The sequence below is a fragment of the Trachypithecus francoisi genome, unplaced genomic scaffold, assembly GCF_009764315.1.
Source record: "Trachypithecus francoisi isolate TF-2019V2 unplaced genomic scaffold, Tfra_2.0 Lachesis_group15, whole genome shotgun sequence".
NCBI lineage: Eukaryota > Metazoa > Chordata > Mammalia > Primates > Cercopithecidae > Trachypithecus > Trachypithecus francoisi.
The window spans coordinates 24,361,625-24,376,232 of record NW_022681460.1 but is presented as its reverse complement, the minus strand read 5'-3'; the positions used below and the strand labels follow the sequence as shown (position 1 = coordinate 24,376,232).

Here is a 14,608-nt window from a genome sequence, read left to right as displayed (position 1 = left end):
TATGTCAACGTGGAGCTATCAATGGCACATGGGCAAATGTTGTCTGCCGGGGAAAGAACAGCTAAAGGAAATGCATCAAAGCATTTTATTATTCAGCAAGTCATGAAGAAAGATAAATTCTAAGAAAAAAAGTTAAGTTATGGGAAATTGCACTATATCAGTTTCAGTGATAGTTACAGCACAGTAGGTGCCAACTACTCACTCCAAAGTGAGGTTCTGATGGACTAGGCAGACCCTGTGTAGATAATGTCTTAAGTCATCGTTTGTGACGTGGAGCCACACACTCACATTGAACATATGGAAGGGTTGAGTTGAAATGGTCAGGGAATTTGGAGATTGCAAGTGGAACTTCTTTGGAAAAAGGTGTGCTATGAGTTTCATCATCTCCATGGTGGTGGTTGGGTGGGGTGAGGGTGATCTCTCTTTTTTTGCAAGCCTGTTGAGAAAAGCTTCAAAGTATCTTTGGAACCAAGGAAACACAGCAGCTAGTGTCTGACTCAGGCCTGACAAATCTCAAAATAGAGTCTGTGACTAGAGTTACCTGCTAAGTGGTCAAACAGAAATTAGGCAATATGTGAAAGGAAAGTGCACTGCTACATATCATGGATCTAAAGTAATGGTTCTTGGTAGCAGATGTGAGCTGTCATGAGAGAGAGCTAACATGGGTTTTCTTCTGAGGATTTCCAAGAAGACCGGTGGGTAGGGAGGTAATGGCTGAATCTTGACCATCACCTATTCTCAGGGCATGAGGGAGGGAGTGTTAAAATGTGGTAAGTATGGAAGAGATGCCAGCTAAATCACGTACCTACAGATGAGATATTTAATGCAATTGGGTCTCTGAAAACCCCAGAAAAGTGTCCTGAGACACCTTTCAATTTCATTAGCCATCAAACTCTGTTAGTACCTAGATATCTCTCCTGCTCCCTTATCTCCTCTCCATTGTTATACTCCAAGCACAGTGGGGTCTGAGATCTCACATAACAGTTGTGAGAGAGGGATGGGGTTAGTTAGTAAGGACCAAAGTGAAACACGAAGCATGCAACTTTTCCCTACAGGAAGGAAGAAGTTTAATTTTGAATACAATTTGGATTTTTTTTTATGTCAGACATATTAATTTCTGAACAGAGAATTCTTTGGAAACTATAGTGACTTTGGATAACTTTTTATTATCTGGAAGTAACCACAGAAGTAGGAGATCATCTATCTATTTTATCCAATGGTAGCAGAAGAATCAGGTCCATGGGGAGCCCTGAAGGGGAAATCATGAGAAAGGAATGCTTTTTATGTTATTTTTCTCAGAATCATGATCGTTTAACGTTTAGTTACCAAAGCAAACTGGATAAATCCCCAGGGCCTAAGAGAAAAAAGAAAAGCATTCAAAAAGGCAACCAACAAGAGACTAAACCGTGAGGGCAGCCAGGCTTGCACATCCCAGCAAGAACACAATCCAGTTCCCTAATTCCTGGTGATATCTAATATACATAGCTCAAGGTCTCGGTAAACCTCCCTCTCTCACAGGAAGTCAAGACCAACTATGAGATTCCATTTGAAACAACGGTAAGGAGGATTTTCTGAGACTTAGAACCTGGTTATTTGCATTATTGCTCTTCATCGGTCGAAGCAAAAGTGTTTATCATACAAAGTGAGATGATTCAATAATCAACTATGCATGGGTTTATGGGGGGTAATCATAATGACAAACAGTGACTAGAGCCCAAAGCAGTGACTGTGAAAACATGCTTGTGAGCTATTAGACATAGAAGTGATTCAGATAGGTAACTATCCCATTATGCCCAGGACTGTCATGGATTTTGCAATGAAAGTCACTTGTCCTTGGAAGTCCCTTAGTCCCAGCACACCAGGACAGTTAGTAACCATAGCTGCAGAGACAAGTTTTTAAAAAGCATTGGTGTAAGTTGAGTTTGTTGGCCATTAGAGCTATGGTGTCAGAAGTGATCATTTATTTACTAATTATTTATATCCTAACTACTGCCAAAAAAAGAGTCTTGTCATAATAAAGCAAACATATACCATTAAAACAAGGGTAAAAAGTAAGAGCCAAAAAAATGGAGATGATAGGTAGTGAGCCAGGAAATCAAGACATGAGTAATTGCCTCACTTGGATACTCAATTCAGAACTGACTTGTTGGTAATAATGGAGACAAAATGGGAACACAGCCATCATTATCTAAAAGAATGAAGAATACCATTGCCCCAAGAAAGACAATCTTTTCTTTCCTAATACTGATTTCTTAAGAGGAATTAACAATTGTATAAATATTTTTATACAAAATATTTATAATATATTGGATGGTATCTTTAGCTGATTTTTCTTTCATAATTTCAAGAATACTGGCAGAGAATTATGCTGGATTTAACAGACATCTGAACCATCTTTAGTTCCTCTTTCTAATACAGTAACTGTATTAGTTTGCTAGGACTGCCATAACAAGAGTATCACAAATAGGGCGGCTTAAGAAGAAACTTATTTTCTCACAGTTCTAGAGGCCAAAATTCTAAGATCCCAGTGTAAGTAAGATTCTTTCAAAGGGCTTTTTGTGAAGAATCCATTGCATGCCTCTGATGGTGTGCTGGTAATATTTGGCATTCTGTGGCTTGTAGAAGCATCACCCTAATCTCTGCTTTCATTTCACATGGCAACTTCCCTGGGTGCCAAGCTGTATCCAAATTTCCTTTTTTTAAAAAAATAAGGACCTCAGTTGTATTGGCCTAGAGCCCACTCTAATGACCTCATTAAGTAGTTACATCTGAAATGATCCTATATCCACATGAAGTCACATTCTGAGGTACTGGGGGTTAGGCCATAAGCATGAGTTTAGGGGAGTGGGCACAATTCAACCGGTAACACTGAACTCTAATTTATCTCTCTCTTTTTTATTTTATTTTTTGTTTCTCTAGAGGGTCAGTTCTATTTTTTTTCTGTTTTTAAATTTATTTTTTTTTGTATTTTCTCTTTTAATTTATGTTTGAGATTTCTAAAGATCATTTGAACCTATTGTCTGGATGACAAGTAAAATATTTTATTACTTCATACATTTATTTGTGTGCTTTCTATATTATTTATTATTTAGAAAATCAATTAGCTACATATATTTTTAATAATTACATTTACCATAAAGTTATAGCCAAAAATAGCATTTCTTGTCCACAATTCTTTCCATTTCATAGTACCCTACTGGAAGGCAACCACTTTCATTTTTTATAACCGATACTTTTAAGTATTTACTTTTGTTTTGTAAACATCATGCTCATATTGACATTATTCATTTATCATGTAAGTATTATCTCCTATTTCTAGTATGAAATGTATGAAGTAACATTTTTAGAAATATTTCCTTTCTATTTCCCACCATTCCATATAATTTTCTCTAAAATTTGGTTGTATGAATATTGCAAAATTTGCATTTCCCTGATGACATATGATGTTGAGACTATTTTCATATCCTTATTTCCCATCTGTTTATCTTCTACAGTGAGACGTCTGCTAAGATCTTTGGCCCATTTTTAAATTGGGTTGTTTGCTTTTTATCGTTGAGTTTTAAGAGTTCTTTGCCTATTTTAGACTTAAAAAGATAAAAATTATATTGTTAAAAATATAGATTAATATTTCATATATGGTAGTCTTTTATCATATATGTCTTTTGCAATATTTCCTACCAGTCTATGGCTTGTCTTTTCATTCTTTTGATAATACGTTTCAGAGAGAAGTTTTTAAATTTTAACTGAGGACAGCTTGTTAATGCTTTTTTCCATGGATCATGCCTTTGGTGTCATATTTCAAAAGTCACTGCCAAATCTAAGTTAATCTAGATTTTCTCCTGTGTCATTTTCTACGAGCTTTATAGTTTTGCATTTTACATTTAGGTCTTTGATCCATTTTGAGTTAATTTTTGTCACGGACACAAGGTTTGTGTCTAGATTTTTTTTTTTTTTTTGCATGTGGATGTGCAATTATTTCAGCACCATTTATTGAAAAGACCATCTGTCTTCCCCTTTGTATTGCCTTTCCTCTTTTGCATAAAACAGTTGACCATATTTGTGTGGGTGGACTTCTAAGTTCTCTATTCTGTTCCATTGATCTATTTGTCTCTTCTTTTGCTAATACCACACTGTTTTGATTACTGTAACTTTATATTAACTCTTGAGGTCAGGTGTTATTGGTCCTCAGATTTTACCCTTTTCCTTCAATATAGTTTCATCTATTCTGGGTCTTTCACCTCTCTATATATACTTTAGAATCAGTTTGCCAACATCCATAAAATTACTTGCTGGAAATTTGGGATTGTGATAAATCTATAGATCAAGCTGTTATTAACTGAAATCTTGAAAATTTTGAATCTTTCTATACATAAACATTGAATTCTTCACCATTATTTAATTATTTGATTCCTTTTAACAGAATTTTGCAGTTTTTCTCATATAGATCTCGTACATATATTGCTAGATTTTGCTGTAGTTTGAACGTATCCCCAAAAATTTTGTGTAGGAAACATCCTCCAATGCAGTAGTGTTGGGAACTGAAGCCTAATGAGACGTGATTAGGTCATGAGGACTCCATGCTCAGCAATGGACTAATGCTGCTATGACTGGGGTGAGTGGGGGTTCATTATCATGCAAGTGGGTTTGTTATAAAAGGTGAGACTGGCCTCTTTTTCACTTCCTCTCTTGCACTCTCTGTGTCCTTCTACCTGGTGATGCCTTCTGTCGTGTTATAACACAATAAGGACTTTGCTGGATGCCGGCCCCTTGATTTTGGACTGCCTGGCCTCCAGAATTGTGAGAAAATAAATTTTTATTTATTGTAAATTGCCCAGTCTGGCGTATTTTGTCACAGTAGTCCAAAACAAACTAAGATAGAAAACTGGTACCAGAGGAGTTCAGTGGTACTATAATGAATACCTGACAATGTGGAAATGATTGAGAACTGTGTAATGAGTAGAGGCTGAAACAGTTTTGAAATGAATGCTAGAAAAAGCTTGTGTTGCTGTAATGTGAGATTAAGGATGATTCTGGTGACAACTCAGAAGAAGAAGAACTACAGGGAAAGTCTGAAACTTCATATTGATTACTTAAGTGGTTATGATAGGAATGCTGGTAGACATATGGGCAGTACAGGCCATTCTGATGAGGTCTTAGATGGAGATGGGAAACATCTTATTGGAAACTGGAGTAAAGGCCATCCTTGTTATAAAGTGGCAGAGAACTTTGCTGAATTGTATCCTTCACCCAGGCTTTATGGAAGACAGAATTTAAGAGTGATGAACCAGGATATCTGGCAGAAGAAATTTCTAAGCAAAATATTACAGGAGTTGTGTGGCTTCTTTTAACTTCATACAGTAAAATCCAAGAAGAAATAAATTATTTAAAGACAAAACTAGATTTAAATAAAACGATTTAAAGGAAAACACACTTAGGGATTTAAAGGATTCCAAGCCTTAACCATCTGGTACAGAATAAAAGATCTTTTCAGGAGAGAAATCCAAAGGTGTGGCCAAGTACACATTTGATAAGGAGATCAGTATAGCTAGGAGAAAGGCAGGTGTTATTCATCAAGAAAATGGAAAATGATCCTGAAGGCATTTCTGTGACCTTTGAGGTTTTCCCTCTTATCATAGACCCAGAGCTATAGGAGGGCAGAATGATTTTGGGGGACAGGTCTAGGATGCCCTCCACAAGCTCCTTGACGAGGGCCACTTTGGGCCTCTGTTCCCTGTGTTTGTAACTCTGTTCTCCACATTCAAGAAGCTCAGTCCTCCTTGTCTCCCACAGCTGTGGCTTAAGCAGCCTCAAGTACAGCTCGGGCCACTGTTCCTGAGGACTCAAGCAGTAAGCCTTGAGGCATTTATGTGGTGCTGGCTCTGCAGACATGCCAAGTTCATGAGCTATGGGGTTGTAGCAGCATCCACTAATTAAAGAATGTATTAGGCAGCCTGGAGCCCAGGCAGAAACCTGCTTCAGGGGCAGTCACTAAGCAATGTTTAGTGGAACTGAGGTAGTGAGGCTACTGCAGAGACTCCTCACTAGGGCAAGGCCTGATGGAGCCACAGTAGTGGGGCTATCCCCAAGACCTCAGAACTGCAGACCTACCAGTCTGCAACATCCACCCGGAGAGCTGTAGTCATGACACCCTAATCTGTGAGAGCTGCTATACAGGCTAAGCCCAGTAAAGCAATCGAGGTGGGGCTGCCTAAAGCCTTGGGGGCTTAACTCCTACCTCAGTGTACTAAAAAGGGGGGACATAGGGTCAAAAAAGAGATTATTCTCCAGCTTTAAGATTTAATGTTGTTTGCCCTATTGGGTTTTGAACTTTATTGAGACAAGTCACCCCTCTTTTCTTACCTATTTTGCCCTTTTGGAATGGGAGTGTCTACCTTATGTCTGTCCCACCATTGTATTTTGGAAGTAAATAACTTGTTTTGATTTCATAGGCTTGAGCTAGAGGGAATTTGCCTGATGAAGAATTGTGCCTTGAGTCTCATCCATATCTGATTTAGATGAATCTCTCGACTTTGGACTTTTGAGTTGGTGCTAGAACAAGTTAAGACATTGGTGTTATTGAAATGGAATGAATATATTTTGCATGTGAGATGAACATAGATTTTGGGGGGCCAGAAGTGCTATGGTTTGAATATGTCACCCCAAAGGCATGTGAATTTAATACCCAGTGCAACAGTCTTGGGAGGTGGGGCATAACAAGAGGTGATTAGGTCATTAGTACTCCACTGTCATGAATGGACCACTGTTGCCACCATGGGAGTGGGTTTGCTCCAGAAGGGTGAGTTTGGCCTTCTTTTTGTTCTCTTTCCCCTCACATCTCTCCCTTTCTTTTTGCCTTTCTGCCATATGATACCTTCTGCCTCATTAAGATGCAGCATAAATGAGCAATTATAAATTTTATAAAATTATATATTACCCAGTCTGTAGTATTTTGTTACAGCAGTATAAAATAGACGAGGACAAATTGATACCTACATATTTCCTTTTGTGTGTGTGTGGTAATATAAATGGTATTGTGTTTTAAATTTCAAATTCTGATTGTTTACTGGTAGTACTTAGGAAACTAATTGGCTTTTGCATATTAACCTTGTGTCCTGAAACTTTGCTGTAACTACTTACTAGCTACAGGAGTGTTTTGGGGGCCAATACCTGAGGATTTTCTACACAATCATTTTATCTGTGAGCAAAAATAGTTTTATCGATTCCTTCCTAATCTGTGTAACTTTATTTCCTTCTCTTGTCTTGTCGTGTTAGCTACAACTTCCAGTAAAATATTAAGAGGTGTAGTGAGAGGGAATGCCCCTGCTTTGCTCCTGATCTTAGTAGAAAAGTTTCCAGTTCTCACTTTTAGGATGTTAGCTAAAGATTTTTTTATAGGTGCTCTTTATCCAGTTGAGGAAATTTCTCTATCTTAGTTTGCTGAGAGTTTTTATTTTTTATTTTTTATTTTTATCATGAATGGATGATGGATTTTGCCAAATGCTTTTTCTACATCTATTGATATGATGTACATCTATTGATATGATGTATATCTATAGATATTCTAATTTTTCTTCTTTAGTTTATGGATGCGATGTATTACATGACTTAATTTTTGAATGTTGAACCAGCTTTGCATACCTGGGACAAATCAGTTTGTTGTGGTGTATAATTCTTTTTATACATTCTTTGATTCAGTTTGCTATATTGAGTGTTATATGTTGAAAGTCTTTGCATCTATATTCATGAGGGATATTGGACTACAGTTTTCTTTTATTGTGTTGCCTTTGGTTTTGGTATTAGGGTGATGCTAGTATCATAGAAGGTGTTACAAGTTAGTGTCTCTGCTTCTATCTTCTGAGAAAGATGGTACAGAATTGGTATAATGTCTTCTTTACATGGTTGGTAGAATCCACCAGTGAACCTATCTGGGTCTGGTGCTTTCTGTTTTAAAAAGGTAAATTGCTGATTCAATTTTTTAATAGATATAGGCCTATTCAATTTATCTACTTCTACCAGTTTTGTTAGACCACGTCTTTCAAAAATTGGTCCATTTTATCTTGGTTGTTAAATTTGTAGATATAGAATTGTTAACAATATGCCATTATTATCCTTTCTTGTCCATGTCTCTGTGGTTATATTCCCGCTTTCATTTATAATATTAGTAATTCTTAACTTCCCTCTCGTGTTCTTAACCTGACTAAAAGCCTAATGATTTATTAAACATTTCAAAGAAGCAGTTTATAGTTTTGTTGGTTTTCACTACTGATTTCTTATTTTTAATTTTATTGATTTATTTTGTAATTTGTAGTATGTCTTTCCTTCTGCTTACTTTGGATTTACTTTGCTCTTTTTTTCCTAGAGTGATAAATTGGAAGATTAGGTTATTGATTTTAGATTTTTTTAGTATGCATTCAATGCTATAAATTTCCCTCAAAGCAGTGCTTTCACTACATTCTACAAAATTTAAAAAGTGCTATTTTAATTTCCATTTAGTTCAAAATATTTTAAAATTGTATTGAGATTTATTCTTGACCCATGTGCTATTTAGAATGTGTTGTTTAATCGCCATGTATTTTGGGATTTTCCAGTTATCTTTCTTTTTTGATTTCTTCACATTTTTGGGCATATTTTCATCATCTCTTTGTGGCATATCTATCACTAATTATTTTCAAACTGACCAATAGAACTGTAAGGATTCATTCAATATTAATTTCTACATGGTCCAATACTTCAGGATCATTTAATGCCTTTTTTGTTTGTTTGTTCTTTTTCAGGTGAACTATGACTTGAATCTTCCAGGTTTCTACTTCTATCACACTCCATGCACTTGATGCACATAATTAAATGTGGGCCTTCGCCCAATATCATCAGTTCTCTTGTATGTTGAATCCCCAGTTTCCTGGATCTGACCAACATGACCTTAATGTTCCTATCAGCGCTACTAAACTTTAGACAGATTTCTTCCTCAATATGGGCCTCTGACCTCCCTTTTCTTAGAGCATTTACTTTAGACATTTTGCAGTTATCAATTTTTTCTCCCTACCTTTGAGATGTAAATTTTCTACAAACTCAGAATGTCTTCTCAAGGATGTGAGAGATAACTCTTTGAAATGTAATTGTGAAAGAAGATAGCACCTCTATTTCAATCTCTGTAGGAGATTAGGAGCCTAACTCAGGTAAGTGACAATTAGCAAACTCAGATGGCCTAAACATATTCACCAACCTCCCCACTAATGTACTCTACTGGTTCACTTCAGCATTTAATAATCCTGCTTTCTTTGCAGTGGAGCTGAGTTCAGTCTCTCTCTCTACTGCAATGATCTTCTCCCCAGTTGCAATGGTCTTGAATACAGTGTTCTTTGCTTGTTTTACTCGGAGATGATGTCAGTTCAATATTGAAGTCTCTCTTCCCTACTGCAGTAGTTCAAATAAAATCCATCTTGCCATTATTAACAAGTGTTGGTATAATTTCTCTTTAACATTTCTCATGTCTTTCTCTTAACTGGTTTCTTATCTTGTTTTGCAGAGCATGCTGGTCACTAGTTTCTTAAGTCTGATCAATGTGCCTTCATTTCATTTTTATATTAATTGACTGATATTTTGGATGGACACATATATATTGCTTGGTTAAATATGATTTTCTCTCAGAACCATGTAGAAATTTCTCCGTTTTCTTCTAGTTTCTATTTTTGCAGTTAAGAAATCCAACATCATTTTGCTTCCCTACATTTTAAAGAAATATAACCTGTTTCCATTCTTTCTTTCTTTTTGTATTTTGCATCTTTTTTTTTTTAAAGTAATGATATATTTCCAAAACCACTGAAGAGTATAAAGGATATTATAATAATGTCATTATACCCATCACCCAGTTTCATTAAACCTTCCTTAGGCTATGTTTGCTCGAAGCCTCTTTTTTTTTTTTTTTTTTTCTGAGACAGAGTCTTGCTCTGTCACCAGGCTGGAGTGCAGTGGTACAATCTTGGCTCACTAGCCCCTCCACTTCCTGGGTTCAAGTGAGCACGTCTGGCTAATTTTCTATTTTTAGTAGAGATGGGGTTTCATTATGTTGGCTAGGCTGCTCTTGAACTCCTGACCTCAAGTGATTTGCCTGCCTCAGCCTCCCAAAGTGCTAGGATTACAGGTGTGAGCAACCATTCCCAGACTGAAGTCATTTTTAATATAATATTTTATATAATATAAATGATGCCTTTCTCTGTACTTCTAAATATTACTTTCTTCACTTCTTCTTCGGGGATAATTACTATCATGATTTTAGTGTGTTCACGTGACTTTTTTTTTTTTTTTTTATAGTTTTCCTAAATATTTACATATCCATTAATAACATAAAATACTAGGGTTTTGTTTTTAGGTTTCAAAACGTATATATGCTCTACACCTTATTTTGGTTTCCTTTCATATATTTGAGGTTTCTTGTTTTTTTTGTTTTTTTTGTTTTTTTTGAGATGGAGTCTCCCTCTGTCACCCAAACTGGAGTGCAGTGGCATGATCTCAGCTCATTACAACCTCTGCCTCCCAAGTTCAAGCGATTCTCCTGCCTCAGCCTCCTGAGTATCTTGGATTACAGGCATGTATCACCACACCTGGCTAATTTTTGTATTTTTAGTAGAGATGAGGTTTCACCATGTTAGCCAGGCTGGTCTCAAACTCCTGGCCTCAAGTGATCCAGCCACCTCGGCCTCCCAAAGTGCTGGGATTACAGGTTTGAGCCACTGCTCCCAACCTGAGGTTTCTTCATGTAGAAAATACATTTAGCTCCAAGTTCTGAAATTCTCTAAAGTAAGGGTGGGTTTTTTTGTTGTTGCTGTTTTTCATTTATCTTGTAGAGCATCTGTGGACCTTTCAATACATGGTCCCTTTACTTAATAGTCTAGAAAATACTATTGTATTATATCCTTAATTTTTCCCTCCCTTCCACTCTTTCTATTACTACAAGAAATTCTGTTAGTCAGACATTTGGCTTCCAGCACTGATCTTCCACCTTCTTATCTTTTCTTTCATACTGTTTATATTTCTCATTTCTCTTTATTCACTGAGATTTTCTTTACCAAATCTTCCCAGTCTAATAATGAACTATTTTAAAACTTTTAACGTTTTGAACTTCTAAGAACTAATTATTCTCTAATTGTTCTTTTTATATAGCTATTCTTTTAATTGTGTCTTGGCTATAAGTTTTCTTAGTTCTTTGAATTATCAGAGTTTTAAAATTATATTTTCTATGTTGCTTTTGCTTTATTCAAGTTACCCATCTTCACTAAATAAATAAGTAAATATTAAAAACAATTATTGTCTATGTGTCATAAACAATATTCCTGCCTTTATGAATGTTTCTTTTGGAATGGAGGAGATGGACAACCAATATATAAATATACCAAAATATCTGTCCAGTGATTAATATAATAAGGAAAATAAATTCAAGTAAAGAAATAGAATGACCAAGAACTGGGTGGGGATGAGGGAGTAGGTAACACTATTTTAGATGTAATAGTAAGAAAAGCTATCTCAGTATCTTACATTTGAACAGTGACCAGTGAATGAAGTAAAGGAGTGAACAGAAAAAAGATGAGAAAGAGCATTCCCAACAGTGAGAACAGCCAGTGAGGATGACTTAAAGATTTTCTATTATGTTTATTCTTATCTTTGACTTTCATGTTGGAGCCTTCCTTAAAAGTCTGGTGATCCCTGGTTGTCTTTTCATATTAAATAGGAGGAACTAAAACTCAATTGGTGCTTTGTTCTGCATTAGTGTGGTCATTTGTTGTCTCTCACATAAGATGATGGGGCAGTGCCTTCCAAATGCTCTATCTATAGGAATCTGTTGGATTTTGCTTTGGGTCCGCAAGTCTTCTTGTGATTAGGCAACAGACCACAGCATTTTGGGGCTGAACTGGGAAGGAGCTGGTGGTCTTGCTACATAGTAGAGAGTTTTTATTTTTTCAGTATGCTGATTTTAATTTAATCCTCTGTTTAGAAACTGCTGATGCTGACTTGTGCCTCAAGAGGCTTGCCTGTTTGGGGAAGAAGCCTGATGTAGAGACCACTGGAAGAGGCTAAGGCAAGCTACCTGTTTCTTAAACAGATGATTCAACCTATTCTAGTTTTTGGTCCTCTACCTCACACATTCCTTCCACTTCCAAATCCTGTTGTTAGAGGATATTACCTGCCAAATTTGTACTTTGGAATCCTCCTCTGCATGTTCATAAGTTTTGGGGTTTTCCTTTCTGCTAACTCACTTGCCAATCCTCTATCTACTTTCAATCTTCTAAAAATTGCTGACACTTCTTGTCTCATTGTTAATTCTTTAACATCAATTTGTTGGTTTTTTAGGATAAAATATAACTGAGTGTATCTCTTCAACCAGCTATCATTAAATGGAAAATTTCTGGTATTATTTTATACTTTCATCTATTTTCCTGTAGACATTTAAACAAGAAGTCTCTGTGTGTATGTGCACATACGCAATGTTTTAACCATGAAATATAAATTTCTTCTTGTAAAACAGACAACATAAAGGTAATCTTGAAGTCCCCTTTTAAATATAACAGGAATTCCTTGGTGTGATCTGCGCCATGTATATCAGCAAGTTATTTAATTCCTGTATGCTTGGTAATTTTCAGCTCAAAATTATGACTTTTGACACAAACCACAAATCTCAATGTCACAAAATAAGGTAGAAAACCACAAACAAGCTGGGCACGGTGACTCAAGCCTGTAATCCCAGCACTTTGAGGGGCCGAGGCGGGCGGATCACGAAGTAAGGAGATTGAGACCATCCTGGCCAACATAGTGAAACCCCGTCTCTACTAAACATATAAAGAGTTAGCAGGACATGGTGCCACAAGCCTGTAGTCCCAGCTACTCCGGAGGCCGAGACAGGAGAATCGCTTGAACCCGGGAGGCGGAGGTTGCGGTAAGCCGAGATCATGCCACTGCACTCCAACCTGGGCGACAGAGCGAGACTACGTCTCAAAAAAAAAAAAAAAAAAAAAGAAGAAGAAAACTGTAAACAAAATCTTTTACACTCTGGATGTATTCACAGGAAAAACATGAAAAAGGGACTCAGAATTGTTAAGATGATAAAACTTCTAAATCGAAAGAAGACTTTCGTAATTATATGTTCACATCAGCATAGTGATAAAAAATCTTGGTGTTAATTTATTTATTCATATCTCCTAGTAAATCTTCAAAAAGTTCAGATTAAAGGACCTCATTTTTGGTCATGTCGTTTGTTCAAAATAACAGGGTCTGATGATGTGTTACATGAAAGCTGTTATTAGCACTAAAATTTGTTTCTGACAGGGCCTGTACGTATTCAGGTCAATGTAAGAAGCCTAATTGCTCAACAAATAATAAGCGTTTGATTAAAAAAAAAGTCGACAAGTAAATGAGAAAATGATACTAATGACATTTCAGAATTTCAATAAAAAGCTGAAAACTTACTTTTCCAGCTTATGGTATTTGAAGAGCAAAGCACACATGTACATAACTGTTATGATAGTAAGTAATGGGGGCCAGATTGCAGAGATTTGAAGGTGGAGTGTGAGAGTGAGAAATTTTGAGTTGCAATTTAAAAATATGAAATATTTTCTTAGATTTCTGGAGTATTCTATTGCCTTCTTCTTTTAGAATAATATTAAAAATGGATAACTTCTTATTTCTAGGCAGTGTAGTTGCTAAAAGGCTAGAAATGCACTTCTTACTAAATGGCAATAAGCCTAGAGTTATCAAGTTAGTTACACAAATATTAATAATTCTTATACCATATGTAAATCACCTTACCAGGCCATAATGATGTGATGTGAATCTATATAAGATAGCAAGATAGCATATATGACATCATGGGGCTATTGTCTCTTTTGGGAAACTAGGTATAAAAATAAAATATACCAATATAAGAAAGTATTTGATAAGTACTTAATAAGTGATGTGGACAATCTATGTCCAAGAATTCAAAAGGTACGGTGCCTGGGAACTCTAGCTGGAACCTGAGTCAGGCTTAGATAGACCCACACCAGGGGAAAAAAAAGACCATTTTAAGTAAAGTGGACCAATAATCAAAATTATAGAGCTACAACTTGTATTTCTAAGTAGCAATATGTAGCCTTATACTTATGAGATGGGATTTTGTGAGTAGTAGTATAAAATAGCATTGGAAAGATCAACTGGGGCTAGATTGAAGAGGGACCTAAGTGCCAGATCAATAAATCCTGTTTATTGAAAGGTTTTGAATGGTAAGAGACCGCAAGTGCCATTACATATGAGCCAAAAGGTATTACAATAAAACTAACCCTTCTCTTGTAGGATTGGGTGGGCTGTGCAGGAGACATGTGGGGCAACCAGTACAGGTGCTGTATTGAATAGTGGTCATAAGGAAGCTGGTAACACAGATGCTATTATTATAAATTCCGAGTGCTTAACCTTAATTACCCCCAGAATACTCTCCTGAGTTCCACAAAGATCCACAGAGGCAGAAACCATGACCAGGAACAGTGCTTTTAATACTTTCAGAGCCAAGAATGGGACCAAGTCAGCATTCTCCTTATCTTAAAACATATTTCTGTTGATGACATTAGAGGAATGCCAAGCAAGT

At 36.3% G+C, this 14,608-nt stretch overlaps 1 protein-coding gene across 2 annotated transcripts in view; it reads right to left on the bottom strand.

Annotated features, from left to right (window-relative positions):
- Window positions 1-14,608, bottom strand: part of NKAIN2 (sodium/potassium transporting ATPase interacting 2) — a 1,059,207-nt gene that overhangs the window by 168,845 nt on the left and 875,754 nt on the right. The window lies entirely within an intron of this gene.